The sequence below is a fragment of the Anomalospiza imberbis genome, chromosome 3 (genome assembly GCF_031753505.1).
Source record: "Anomalospiza imberbis isolate Cuckoo-Finch-1a 21T00152 chromosome 3, ASM3175350v1, whole genome shotgun sequence".
In the NCBI taxonomy this organism is placed as follows: domain Eukaryota; kingdom Metazoa; phylum Chordata; class Aves; order Passeriformes; family Viduidae; genus Anomalospiza; species Anomalospiza imberbis.
In genome coordinates, this window is record NC_089683.1 from 84,075,818 (window position 1) to 84,091,043 (window position 15,226).

A 15,226-nucleotide genomic window follows, 5' to 3' on the forward strand; every position below is an offset into this window, starting at 1 on the left:
TTGGAGTTTTAGTGGGACACTAAATTTAGGAATACCATTCCTAAAAAATGACACCCATCCCTTGGGGAAAAAATGGTCAAGTTTGACATAAATCAGATTAATTAGCTCAGAATTGGAACAAAAGGCAATGTCAGTTTGCCTTATTGATTGACCATATGCTTCTGTTTTCTAAATTTATTATCAAAATAAATTCACTGAATTTTCATCCACATTTGTCCAAAGATGAGACAAACTGCAAAAACAACCAGATAATATGGCAGGGAGACTGACATTCCTTCTTTTTTCTTACATTAAACGTGGGAATAGTGCTCACAAGTTATTACAAAGATAAGCTGTTGAGTTTTCTATGGCAAGAATGAGCTGCATACTGCACAGATACATGCAGCCCTTTGCCTGTAACTGCCCAGTGTTTTCATCTAGATCCAGAAAGTTCACTAAGCTCATCTGTACAACCACAAAATTGCTGTTCATTTGTCATAGACTAGTTCTTAGCTTGTACATAATGGTTGATAAATACTGTAGAAGAGCTTGAAGTTAGCTACCCTTTTCAGCTGTCTTTGCCTCCTCTTCACACCATCTGCTTGTTCCAATAAGCAATACCTGACTTGCTTTACTTAAACCCTGTAGAAGCAACAGACTCTGAAATGTTCAAGAGCTCCTCTGAAGTAATTTCTAGTTAATTGTACTTCTGCAAAGTACTTCACAACATTCTGTCTCCAATTCAGTTCTGACTGAATGTGTTATTAATGCCTCAGAGTCTCCAGATACAGAACTAGTAACCCTACATATTGAAGTGCTTCAAATAAATATGCTCTTAAATGGTGAAGATATAGTTGCTTCAGACTTCCCATGCATCTAGAATACAAATGCAGTAAAGTGGTGTGGGTTTTGGCGTTTTTTTTGGTCAGAATACAGGCTGGTGATTAAAAAAATGTAAATTATGGCCAGAGTATCTCCCTTAGTGACACCGCATCTTTCAAGAATGCTGCAGCCTTTCTTCTTTCAATATGGTAAACTGCAAATTCTGAGTGATTAAATACAGGACAGTGATGTGTTAAAATTTTCAAAAGTGCTCTTTATTAACCTATCTTTGCTCCCATTAGGTTTATGGAAGTTCTAGTACCAACTTCAGGTAGGGACATTGTTTGAGTATTTCTGAAATACTACTTGATAAAGTAGACTTTTTCAGGCAGGAATTCTGCATTCATGGAAAGAGCACCTGGTACCCCAAGAATTCAGTTTTAATTGGAACCTCTGGGAACAGTCACAGAATGAACTATTACAGAGTAAGAACAAAAATTGAAATAGAGAAAACGATAAAGACTACACTTTCTACTTACATCACCCCTCAAAAATGCAGTCTGTCTTTAATCCATTTGATTGTGAGCCTGGAAGGCTTAATTTGTGTTATGTTCTATCAGCAGTGGAAAGAGAGGTACAGGAAATGGATTTCAGTTTTTTCAGTAGTGTGTGAAGCTAAAGGTAAGTGCAGCACTCGATGGTTTAGTGGAGAGATGCAATTGCAAAACTAGAAGAGGATAAAATATGATTAGAGTATTCATGGATTTGTGAAACAAAATCATAGGCATTCTGTCTGAACATGTAATTGAAACTTCTAGAGGTGGATATCTGTCCCTTAATCCAGCTATGCAAAGTACTAGATCAGCATCACTGAAATTGAAAAAATAATTCAGCCATATAACCCAAGAATTGTCTGAGTTTTAGGGGCTTCAGCTCATAGTTCAGTCTTATTTTCAGGTTGAAATAAAACATGTTTTTTAAATTACTGGATTCTTGATGAGTAAAAAATTAGAAAATTTTGATCTTCATTATAGTAGCAGAAAGTCAGTATCGCTAGAACTTCATCTGTACTTTCAATACGTATGCTTAATTCTATGCTAGGTTATTATGAAATTTTGAAACTTTGATAGTATTTTTTATGTTCCTGAATTGAAAAGATCTAATAAGGAGTGAAAAAGAAATATAGACATTAATATGTACTATGTATCATTTGAGTCTAGAAGTATCAGATTATTCACCTGTTGCCTGAACTTGGATATCTGATGATAGAGTTACTTCATATTTTTGCATATCTTAACCTTCCTCCTTTGTTGAACAGACCTTTATTTTGTCGTGCTTAAATCACACGCAGTTTTTGGAGTTTACAAAATTGGTAGGTTTTTTGTCTCAGACTTAATGAATGGTACAATTTCCCTTTCTCTCGGTTTTTGTAAATCTTGGGGACTCTTTAGAACTTGTCTGTTACTGCTGCCACGTTTGGCAATAATGACTCCTATTGTAAGCATGAGCTGGCAAAAATCAGTGTTCCTGCCTAAATAGATTTTGCTGTTACTTAACTGCTGATTTGATTCTTGGTCAAGCTTTCAGCTTGCTTACTGGAAATCTTTTCAGCAGGTGCATCTTGAGTATTGTTAGTTCAAATTATGCTTTTTTTGCTGTACCCTGTTATACGGTAATTACTACATTATGCTTCATTCAGCATTGTGTTCATAAAGTTTTCAGTCCGAAATGAATGATACAAATCTGTTATGTTTGTATTTTTCATATGCTTGTAATTTCTGATTTGAATCCACAAGTTTTAGTATGTTGTTAGAAAAGCAGCAAGAAGTGTTTCCAGAAATTTGAAAACATCACTAAGAACTAGTTTTCTTTACCACTACACAAGACATTTCTTTTTTTGGTATGGTATTCCCTTTGTTGGCTCCTAATAGAAGCCAGTACCTCAATATGTTGCTTCATTAGGTTAGAATTTGCTGCTGTATTCACATATTTGTGTTTTGAAGTACATGGACTGCTTGCTACAAAAAATGGCCCTCACTGGCTAGAGTTTGAAAGTAGTCAAGCTTCATCTTTAACTTCTATTACACAGTCAAGCTTGAAGCTAAACATTTCTTTGGAAAATTGTATAACTGTTACAGTGGCAACAAAAATGTTTTGTATTTCTAGAGCACCTTCTAGTAAAGAATGTAACATTTCAGATATAACCATAGATATTGTTTGGCATTCAATTTCTTTTACTCTGTACCCAAAGAATTTCTAAATGGGTAGACCTGGTAGGAAAAAGATGTCTTAGCATAATTAGTAAGCTTGAAATATGAGATGTGTGCTAAGCTTGAAAAAGAGAGTCACCATGAAATGGAATTAAGAAAAAATTAGATAAACTGCTTCAGTTATTCATACTCTTGATTTGCACTGCTGACCCCAATCATTCCTTTACTCTGTTAGCACACATTATTCTTTGGCTTTAAAAATTTAAAAAATCTAAGTAGTAGCTCTGTTTGTATTGTTAAAACAGGGCAATATTTTGTGGAAAGGTTAGAAGGGGATTTTTAGTTGACTCCTTTTAACCCTAACCTGTCTTAAATGTTTAGAGGGGAAATACAAATCAGGAGACAATTAATTTATTCAAATACAGTTGTATGATCTAAGCTTAGGAATAATCATTTTACATTTGTCAAAAGTAAACATCAATCAAATAATCTAGCATATTTATACAGTACCTTCGTAGGTCTCAGTATATACAGGAGAATTGGAAATTCGGGAGAGAGGGATACCTGAAGCTTTCTAGCTTTGCTGGAGTTAAAATACAGATCACATGTTGAGTGAAGTTAGTAAAACATTACTTGAGGTGTCCATATCTACATTGTCATGGCATGGAAGCTGCAGAGTACAGTGCTCCTGTGTTGCTTTGTGTCAATACTGATAGGATTTGGCTGTGCATTGTTTAAAAAGGTATGGAAGATGCTGAGTAGAAGGCACAACCCTCGCCTTCCTGTGACCTGACTGTGTGAAGGCACTGTGTGCACAGTAGTGCAGTGAAGGGTGTCAACAGGGCCAATGGCTCAGCTGCTGGTTTGGTGTGCTCAATTTTTTTTGTCCCTTTTCATCCTCCTTTAACTTCCCCTGGATGAAATAGTGGGAAGGGGCAAGCACTGATGGAGGAGAGACCCATGAAGTTTCTGTGCAATTGTTAGTGGAAGAAAGAATTTGTTTCATAGCTGTCACTCAAATGTTGTGTATTGAGGTAGGACAGATTCTTTTTTCTTCTTTCTGGCTTTAAGTTAGTGGGGCATTATCCTGTCACATAAGCGTCTTTTCACCAACACAGTCTAGTAAAATTGAATGCCTTTTAATTAATAACTATTACCATTTTACAGTCAATCAATCCTATCAGCAAGCTACCCTGTAAGACATTAGTTGCTGTTGGATTGCATCTTGCAAAATTCAATTTAGTAGACTGGAGCTCATTTGTTAAAAATATAAATTACACTCATGCAAAACTATGACCTTTTCTCAGTACTGGCTATTTGAAAAGACTACAAAAGAGACTTGATTTAATTTTCTGCTCTGTCTTGACAAGATATCACTGATGTTTTCCATGTGTTTTCTTTTTCTTATCTCAGGGGATTGCCAGTCCTATTGTACAGATTGATCCACAAGCAAAGAAAAGTGCTCAAGCCCTTTTTTCCCTCAAACATTATTTTTAATTTTTCATAGTTTTGTTTTCTAGTATGTTTTTTTGTTTATGGTAAAACCAGTTTCTTTCTCTTTTCTTAATATCTTGTTCCCCTTCTAACTTGTAACCTTTCCAAATGACTAGTTGGAGCACTGGCGGTAATTTAGTCTCTTGTGTACTGTGTTGATGTAAAAAAAATGTTTAGAAATATGACTTAATTGCCATGATGTTTGCACTTTGCCACATGAAAGTGGAGTTACCTATTGAGGATGTGCAACCCACGGGTTTAATTTACTTAACTTTTTTATGACTCCACTCCCTTATAAATGTATGCATAACATAGAAGAAGAAATGTTATTCTTTTTTTTCTAATTTAGCAATTCACTTCATTTATGGAAAAGTCTGTGCTCTCTTTTGTGTATTTGCTCCTTTGGAACCCTTCTATAGTTTATAGAGACACTAGTGATTTGTTCCTTATCCTCCCTGTGGAATTTGTTCCATATTACAATCTAATTCCATGTCTGTGTCGTGCACTCCTGAGCTGTTAATTTGTACATTTCGATGCAGTTTGTTTCATCGTGTTTTTGTAATCCAAACTGAATCTAATGAGCTATGTGCTTTGGGGACCCAGCCTTGCCTTGCCAATTAGAACAAGTGGTTTCTGAGAGAGAAATGTTTTAAATAAAACATGGCACCTCTGTGTGGGACCAGCAGCCTTCAGGGAATAAAACGAGGATATTTAACTCTTTCTGCATGAGAAGAGAGGGCAATATGAGAATGCGTGTTTTAGAAACATTCAGCTCATTCCTTTAAAAAGTATTATGCAGACTCATGGTTTGTCTTTTAAATAAAATGTAATTTGCCATTGGAGATGTTAGGCACTACTGCCTGAGGAGTATTTGGAAATTCATAAGGATATCTGTTGAGCTGACTGCATGTTTTCTAGGATTCTGATTGTTAATGCCACATCAAAATTGTAGAGGACTAGCAGCTACCTTTTTCTTTCCCCTTGTACTGCCACACAGGAGGCTGAGAGAGAGCAGGTGGAGTGCCAGATGGTGAAAGAGCTGATTTCAGAAGGTATTTTACAAGGAAAGGAGTCTAGAAACAGCATTTATTTTATTAGAGTGCTATGGTTATGTGCCAGCTGACCAAGAGAAAGTTACCGTTTTGAGGTAGCTGGGAAGATGTGTGTTTATAGTCAATATTTGTGATCATTGAAGAAATTATCCAGCTTTTACTGATCTTCAAACTAACTAAACCTCCTGTTGAATTCAAGCAAGACACAACAGTGATTTAGGAAATTAACTCTACTTTGCAATTCTTTCTTAGATTCCACCCCTAGCATTTCCTTTCCTTTGTCATTACTATTAACTTGTACATCTACATGCTTGAGCATCTCCACATGGAAGTAGTTAGTTACTGTCCAGTGGCAACTCTTAGCTAAGGACAGTGAGGAAGAATTTAGGTGAACAGTCATGGCAGCTAACTCAGACAATATTTCAACAGTCCTTGCATACCCAAGCAGGGCAAGACCAAGAACAACCTCCCTTGTGAAAACCTTTTTGTTGAGCAGCTAGCTATAAGGGAAGTACAGCTGTTTGCTAAGGTGATTTAAGCTGTTAGGGAAAGCAGGTGTATGGGACAAATGTGATCTGGATAATAGAATGAAATGTAAGTGATGACTTTTCGGTTCTTTAGCCATTTCATATGAAAGAAATGTGATCTAGCAGCTAGACAGCTAGCTAAGTTCCTGACTTGATTTCCTTTTCACAGTCAGTGGGGATTTCTTTTTGATACTAGACAAGTTGGGGTTTTTTTGTCTTGCACTTCTGCTCCTCATCAGTTACTGAGAGATGATACTGTTTTCCTACTGATTTTGAACAACCTGATTTTGGACTTGCTTTTCATGCCCTTGAGAAATGTATGCAGAAAGGGACCTTATGTTCCTTTGTTTTGTCTTAGCCTTCAGAAATCTTAGGCAAGATTTTGGAATTTCAGTTCTTTTCTTTATGTGTGTTTTCTGCAGTTGAATTTCTTTTCTTCATCTTCTTGACACTTTTATCTTCAGTCCAGTTTGTTTCTCTCTTAATTTAAAGGAAATCATACTGCACTGCTACAATTAATGCATACCATTTCTTTTAAAACTTTTAATAATTTTTCTTATGGAGCCTGCAGACATGCCATTGTTTATTCATACCAGTCTTCTTACATGTATTGCAAAACGTTCTCACAGAGTTTGTCACCAGAGGGCAAACTGCTCATGCAAATTTAGTCAATACAACTATAACTTCCTGCCTTTTTAAAAAAAAGCCCAACAGTTTATGAGTGAGTTTCCGTGTAGTATTAATTAAATGAGAAGTTTAATAAGTCTTGTCTTCAGAGATAAAGAAGTTATACTGAACAAGATAGAATTTTTAAAAGGTAAAATTTAAACTGTTGGACTAATATGCAAGCATTGGGGGGGGGAAATACCCCTTTAGATAATCCCTTTCCTTGTTATCACATTAAATATCCCTTAATAAATAAGTGATTAAATATCACTTAATTATGAGTCAGGGAGAAAAAAGTAGCTTAAAACAGTTTTCAGCAGGAATATCTTTATCCTTAATTCTAAGTAGATGACTATCTATTATGGGGGCAGGTGTGTGTGTGTAATCCTATGCTGGAGATACAGATAAGGCCTTTTTTGAAAAGTCACCTGAAATAACAGCATCTTTGGTAGCTGAGCCTGTAAAATGTTGTCCTTTCCTTTGCAGAAAGCATAGGCTGTTGACTGAATCTGGCACTGAAGATTTAGGAAATGACGAGACAGGTTATAGTGCTGTAATAATTGATACAATCTGTGTGAATGCATTGTAACTGTCTTTTAATTATGATAAAAAGATCAGAGTACAAGAAAGCACAAGATTACTGGCCTAATTTCCTGGTTTAAATCACAAGTCATTAAATATCATCTAGGTAACCTCTATTTGCTGAAAATTTCTCCTTTAAACAGCTACTCTGTCTTGATGTGAGGATGCTTGGGGTTCCGAATGCACCATGGTTGGTAGTATTTCTAATGAATAGGCCCCCTTACTATTAAGTAATATTAAGGTATGCCTTCTTAATTGCAACATTATAGGGATAACATTTGCACATTGAGCTGAATTAAGAATAATTCTTTTCTCTAGAGAATTTCTTTGAAGAACTCATTAGCCCCCTAGTGCTTCAAGAAAACAAGTAATTTACCATCTTGACATTTGTGTGAGTCAGAGGTGGTGATACTTTTGTTCACTGTACATAGATAAGCACAAATGCCTAACACATACCTAAAGCACAGATACCAAACATCCAAAGATATTTGGTATCAACTTTGAGAAGCCTTTTAACTGCAGTCCTTTCTTAATCTCTCTCCCCAAAACATAAAATTTTTTGATGCTTTAAGCATTAAAAGTACACACCTCCATACCTCTGTGGAACTGCAAAGGTATTTAATGCTTCTCCTGGTGAACCTAAGAATACCTTTGAACATCCTGAAAATAAATACAATAAATACATTACAAAAGTCATGTCAAAATTTTGTAGCAGAGAAAGTAGGTAGAATATAGTTGTCTTTGATTTTTCTTTGGAATCGTCCTTGGGGTTAAAATGAAGTCAGTAGCAGAAAGGAGCTTTGCTTTGCTTTCTGTGAAATTCCAATTGCATGTTTTGAATGTCCTTCATTCGATCCAATAAGGAAATTAAGGGTCCTCTAAAAGAGAATTTCTGTTACTTGCATACATTATGAAAGTAATTTAAAATTAAATAAAGCGGTCAGATCATGTGTGTTAGATCAGGCACTTCCTTATTTCAGACTGCTTGACTTTTCAAGCTCAGTGGAGGATTTTGCCATCCTGTAATGCCATCCCCAATCTTCTAGTGTAAATAAATGCAGTTATGTGGAGCTGTTAACTGTTACTGGGCCAAAGCATTTGGAAAACATGAATCAGGAGTGTTGATTCTGAGCTGTTGGGTGGCAGTCAGGTTGGATGCAAATGCTCTGTCACCATTGATCAGGAATGCTGAAGCTGAACAAGAAACCTGATTGGGGACTTCTATAGAGTCCATCTTCCAAGATTGCTCTTTTCTTATTGCAGCAAAAGCAGCTCTAATAATAGTCTTCAGAACATAATGTAAGATTTTTTACTCTCTCCTTTTCATTAAAGGATCAGACAAATGTGGAAGGAGGCTCTAGTTTGTATATTTTTAACTACTAATGTTACCCACATCCTAACTGTTTATTACTTGAATAAGTGAACAGATGAATTTCATGATGTGCAAGATTAATGATCCAATGCACAAGGAAGAATCTTGGAGCTTTCTAAACATTTATTTTTGTATTTTTGTGCATTTATCTAATTAATAGCTTAGCAACATCGGTAGCATTTTTATTAGGTGTCAGCTCCTAAATAACTGGAGCTTTATATTTTGGGACTGGGGCATTTCTGTCCAGCTCTGTGGAAAAGGTCCCATATAAGCGGAGAGCAAATTATGAGCAGACAATAGATGTCTTGGGAGGTTGGTAAGCATTAGAAATGACCAAAAGTACACTTTTACATCTCAAATGATTACTCAAAGTGGACATGGTATTCACTAGAAGTTGTCTGTAGTGAGCTCAATCAGCAATAAAAGACTAATTTCTTTTTTGGTAATGCTGTAAGTTATAGGCTTTGCTCTTTAACAAAAGACACTAGAGTTTTGCCTTCTGTCTTGTGTTTTGCTTCAGAATAGAAAAAAAAACAACCCCAAACTTTCAACACTTTACAGGGTGTTTGTGGAGGTAAATACCAGTCTGGCTCATTTCCAGGCTGAGAAGGACTGTGCTATTTACCTTTGTCTTCTAGCAATATTTAATATAGCATTACTGGTCTTCATAGACAAGCTTTCGTTCTCCTCTGTTGATATGTCTTGCCCTGCAATATGTGAAGAAATAGAAAGTTGATCCCAGTGTAGGTGAATACAGTTTTTCACTGTGACATTTTCTGTGCCTCAGAAAAGTCAGTGCTTAGCTTCAAGTTCTCAGAAGAGCTGCCATCTGCTGAAACACTTTGAGAAGCAATTTGAAAGCTAGAGTTTGACAATGCTGGCTTTTTTTTTCCTAGAAACTCAGTAATATCTAGAGAAAATTGTGATAGGTGTAAATAACCCCAAAAATGCAAATGCATACAATGAATGTTGACATATACTCAATTGATGCAGATAAGCTAATGTTTAGAAATTGCTCAAACACTATTTTTTATTTTTCACTGCTTCTGTTAATGTCCATAATTATTATTTCAAAAGAGTTAAAATTATTGTATTACTGTAAACTTTTGACTGTAAAAGTTTAATGTAAGATAGACCATAGCAGTGACTTGTTCTGATAATCAGCACATGAAAATCATAGCTGCTATGTGGCTGCAGCTAGTTGCAGCTAGTGTTCCACTATGAATATTTTCTCTTTTTTCTAAATTAGCTCTAAAATCTGTGCACAACTGAATTGTAAAAAAGAGTATGTCTGAATCCAAAATCAAGATGGCTGGTAATATTCTCCAAATCAATATATCTGGTAGCTGGGGGTAGCAGTAGGTCTCCAGTGCATCTCAGTCCTTTTTTCCCCTTTTTTTTTTTTAATTTCTCTTTCTTTGAAAGGGTCCTGATATGCTCTAGTTGAGGAAAAGTATACAGGATTGTTCATCTAGTAGATCTAGAAATGCAGGGTGCTGAAAGCTTTTGTAACAGAACCACTTTTTCTTGGCAGTAACTAAATGAGCTTTTCTTCATGTAAAGGTCAGATTTCATGTATTTGTTCCCACTTGAGTTCTTTTTTGACAGAAAGAAAGCTATTTTGCAGTTGATTTATAAGATATTTATTGTGAGTTAGTACTGCATAAACATCTGACATTGTGAGCAGCACTGTGTACTGCTGACCATGCCTTGGTGAAAGGAATTTTAAGATACTTACTGTGGTCTTTTCTGCAGGTACAGTAACAAAACAGTGAATGTCCATTTACAGGAGAGCAGGAGTAATTATTTTAACTTGAAACTGTTTTCTCTTCCATACAGCAAGCTGCAGTAACTCCCTGCAGACAGAATGGTCAGTTGTCACTCCATCCACATACCTGGGCCTGAGAAATTAATTGTGTCTTAACTTAAAAGGAAGGGAAACTCATGGCTCATTCACTTCAGACTTCTGAAGATGATATTGTCAGTAGAACTTGGGAGAGTATGTTCATTTAGGACACTTCAGAAAATCATTAAAGTACTGAATCTTGAATTGTCTTACAGCAGCTTGTTCTTTAGTTAGACTTAGCAAGGTGCTCAAATAAGAGTCTAGCTACTTTCTTTAAAAAAAATGAGAAGCAGATAGTTGTGTTGATGTGATGACACATAATTAATAAAAATTCAAATTGAAGATGATTTCTGTGAAATTTTTACTAACATTTTGCTATCATAAAAGCAGTTACTTTTACTAACAGTAGTAGTGCCTCTAAATAAATACAAAGCATTTGAGATAACGTCTTATTCAACTAAATAATCAACTTTAAGTTCCTGTGTTTGTGAACCTTCTATGACATTCCAGTTTGCTGTATTCCTAAACCATGAATAGACAAATGAACTAGAAAACAGTAAGTGTCCAACAAACAGGACAAATACTAAGCTCAATTATTTTGTAAATGCGTGTAGGTAGCCATTAGGTTTTTTTTGTTAACAAAAAGAAGTTCTAAATTTCATTATTAAATATTATATTATGACTAAGAATCAGTCTTTAAACATGTTCACAAAATAATAACACCTTTTAGCTAAAATGCATCCTTGTGAACCAGGATTAGAATAACATTTTTAAGTTTAAAATCTGAAAACTCTTTCTGGAGCTGCCAGGTTAGAACCTTTTTCTTCCATTTCTTTTTTCTTAGTGAAACTCAAAGGAATTCAGGCCCTGAAAATTGAGGAAAATCATATTACTGTGAGATTGTATTCTTGAGCAGGCGGAGAAATCCCATGTTCTGTTGTGTTCTTCATCAGGTTTGAGGCTGACATGCTGTAGAACCTGTGTAAGTAACTAACTGCAAGGGTTGAGATGTTTGCTGGTTTCTACGCAGCCTTCTTTTTTGCTTAGCCAAAAGGAGCTTTGGCTTCTAGACTCTCAGTGGAGGCCCTTTAGCTTAGCATATGTCTGGGCCACCTTCTTCCCTCTCTGGTTCCCCGTTCTCTGAAAGACTCAGGCTTGGGTGGGTGGACAAGTTAAAGTGACATGGCATTTACTGTGTCCAAACCAGACTTTTTTTTTCTCCCCTCCCTTTTGTTAGAAAACTCTTATTTCCTTTTATATTGTGCCTTATATTGCATTCAGCAAGGTACTGTATTCTAGTAAGGACACAGGCACCTTTACAAAACACTTATCCATAACTGGATAAGTCGTTGGATATGGTTGTTGAAGAGAAAGTTTCCTGAGTTTTGAATGTACTTGCAGGTTCCAGTTGGTTGGATGAAACTAGTAGCAAATTATTATTGCTGCTTTTCTTTCCTCTTTTGGCTCTCTAGGTGCACAGCTTTCTTCACTATAACATGTCTATAGTAGTATTTAGGATCACTTATTAAATGGAATATGGTGTTGCATTTCATGGTTAACTGCAACTCATTTTCTGCCCTTTGCTCAAGAGAAAGCAAGTAGGAGACTTCCTGTCTCTTTCCCCAGTTTTACTGCTGATCAGGGAAACAGAGACTATAAAAGTTAGTTTCTTTTTCCACTATTTAAGTTTGTGCAGCAAGGTATTAACAATTTTTCGGTTGTGCCCTGGCTTATTAGCAGGAATATAAAGTGGTACAAGGATAAATTTGTTGAAAATTTTATGCCTGCATGACCTATTGAAAATAGTATCCTTCTGCAGTGTTATTAAGTAATTTTTCTTCTTCTCTTAAATTAATGTTGAAGTTCTGTTACTGGATTTGTTCTTGTCTTCAGATTGGAACATAATGGAAAAAATCTTATTGCTGGTACCTGAAAATTAATTGTTTAAATACTTTCCTTGAAGTAGAATTCAACTAGAAAGATTATAATGTAAAATCAATGTATGATTTTGTTTTGCTTTCATGTATGAAAAAGTGCTTGTGGAGCATTCAAAGCAGCAGGGGAATGCAGAAGAGAAGGATAAGTGGAAATCACCGTGAGAAAAGGGGAAATTCCTGAGGAAGAGGAGATACTCTTGTCCATCTGTATCAGTACTCCAAGGGAAAACAACTCTTCAGAGTTCTGCCTTTAGTGAGCATGATAATGCCTTTTCAATAACTGCCTTATGACACTGGTGATGCAAATTTTGTGCGATGTATGAAGAGGTGGGAAAGCTGTTTAATTTTAAATGTCAGTCCTGGTGATTGGGTTTGGTTTTTTTGGCTTTGAACAGAGCCTTTTTACAAAACTGGGTGCAGGTTTGGAGCTGGCATTTTGCAAATGCTTTCACTATAGATTTTTTCTCTGATTCAGCTCAGGTCAGACTTAACTAGAAATTATTGATAAGGGGTTTCTGTTTGCCTGTGGAAGATAAACAGACATTATAATCCTTTTTCTGTTGAATACTTCGTAAAAATTTCAGAATACTCGAGATGAAGCATTTGCTTTTAACTTTAGAAAAGAGGTAGGTCCGTATAGATGGAGCTGGAGTGCTCAGCATAACCAATTAGAGGTTCTTGATGTGGAAAGAAATTTTTGCTTATAAGATAATATAAAAGTTTTGCTTATAAGATAATTTAATCATTCTACTTAAAGGCTTACAGCCCTGAGACAAAGTTTAGGTGTAAAAGTAGGTGAGTTGGTATTTGACAAGGGGTGGAGCATAGATTTCTGCCAAGGGGGATGGTGTGTACAAGAGAACCACTCAACAGTTTTACAGCAGCAGAAAAGGTGAATGGAAAATAATTGACCAATTACCAGCCCTAGACAGAAACACTCAGTTTTTGGATAGTTTTTAAGCTGGACATTCAGAATGTGCTGCATTTCTTAGGCAAGTGGGGATTTACTCTTACTGTTTTATATTTGTTGTGGTTTTTTTTGTCCTAGTGGGATGGCCAGCACACGGTAGCTGAGGAAAAAGAAAATAGTTTTCAGTTTGTTCTGTGGGATAATTGTGGTTTTCCAGGAGTTTTTCTAGTGTCCTGTCATCTGCTTGCTCCCTTGTAGAGTAACAACAGAATCATATAAGGTGTATTCTTTTAATGCATTTGGTTAAAATTAATGTCTTCAAATTATACTCAACTGGCTGAGTTGTAAAATGAAATTTGGTTTACATTGGTTTTAATAGTGTTGTGCCTGAGACTTTTGGTGCAAACAGCTGGTTTTAACCGGGAATTAAAAGCGGAGTCATGCACTGGATGGAGTGATAGGTTGAGATGGGAAAGTTAGGATTAGAGTTAGTTTCTTTATCTAGCTGATACTGCTCAAATTTAGATCACAGAAGCAGTAGTTGGAAACTTTTCTACTGAAAGTCCAAGTTGTGTGCTCATATGGTGGTACTGAGTCTTGCTGTTACGGCACTTACGAAGAAAGCTTCTACAGAAGCCATAACCTAGTATAGAAAACCATTTTGATTGCCTAGTCCATCTGCAGATGATACAGGATTTCTCATACTCTTTTTTGGCATCTGGTGTGGGCTACAGAAATTGTTTTGAGGATTAAAGGCAAATAAATTCAATGAATTGCTTCATCTTTTCGAAGAACAAAGGGAAAACTCTCATTTCACTAATGTCTACCAAATGAGATACCAAAAGGAGTTGAAATACATATGTTTAAAACCTGACAATTGCACTGCAACTACAAAAAAAACAAAAAACAAACATGTTGTCAGATGTGTTTTTGCACTTAAGCTAGATTTGCTCCTAGAAGATTTTGTAGAGGTTGTAAAATAATAACATAACGTTTGTCAATGTATTAGCTTACCAATAAAGCACAAAACAGAAGTGTGAATTTCTAAGGTGAAAATAAGATATAGGTAACGCTGATTTTAATTTTTTGTATTTTTCCTTTTAATCATTCTCCTTTCTTTCTGAGAAGTGAGACCTTCACAGAATGTTGGATGTAGCTTAGCCCCCAATAGGCATGAAGAATCTGAGCCATGTAACTTACCTTGTACTTGTCTTCTTTCAAGAATTCTTATAACACTGTCAGTCTAACTTAGCTTTTTCTTTTTCCTCATAGGCTACGGCTCCTGCCTTAGAAGGTACTCATAATTGAGCCCAACTTAGAATGGATCATTACCTTATTTTTTTTTAAGTTTTGCGTGAAAGTTCATATTATTCAACTTGATCTACAGAAATGCACAAAAGAAAGTGGAGAACCTGTTTGAATAGAAAAGCCTTCATCTAATGAGGGACTGAGCTTGGGATGTCTGTGTTCCAGATGGCAGTAGTTTGTGCTGCCATGTCTGCAGGTATCTGCTGGAAACAGTTCCCTTATACTAGACAGTTCTTTGTAATGCCCCTGTCCCTCCACCTTTTTTGTTTCCTGGTTTAGTTGAGAAGATGACACATCTGTCAGTGTGGAAGCACCTAACAGAGTGCAGTACAAAGTGGTTAAAGGAAAGCATCTGTATCTCTGATAGCTTTCTGAGAAGCAGTTTTAATCCCTAGGATGCAATACTTTGCCTGTCTTGTATGATCAGTGGAAAGTGTTCCTTTCAAATTAGGTGTTCTCTGGTAACCTTTTTAAATTCTTGAAATCAAACCCACAGTGTTCAAGAATTGTAAAACCAATAT

At 36.0% G+C, this 15,226-nt stretch overlaps 1 protein-coding gene across 1 annotated transcript in view; it reads left to right on the top strand.

Annotated features, from left to right (window-relative positions):
• Positions 1-15,226, top strand: part of ZFAND3 (zinc finger AN1-type containing 3) — a 133,409-nt gene that overhangs the window by 36,968 nt on the left and 81,215 nt on the right. The gene's annotated exons all lie outside the window — the stretch shown is intronic.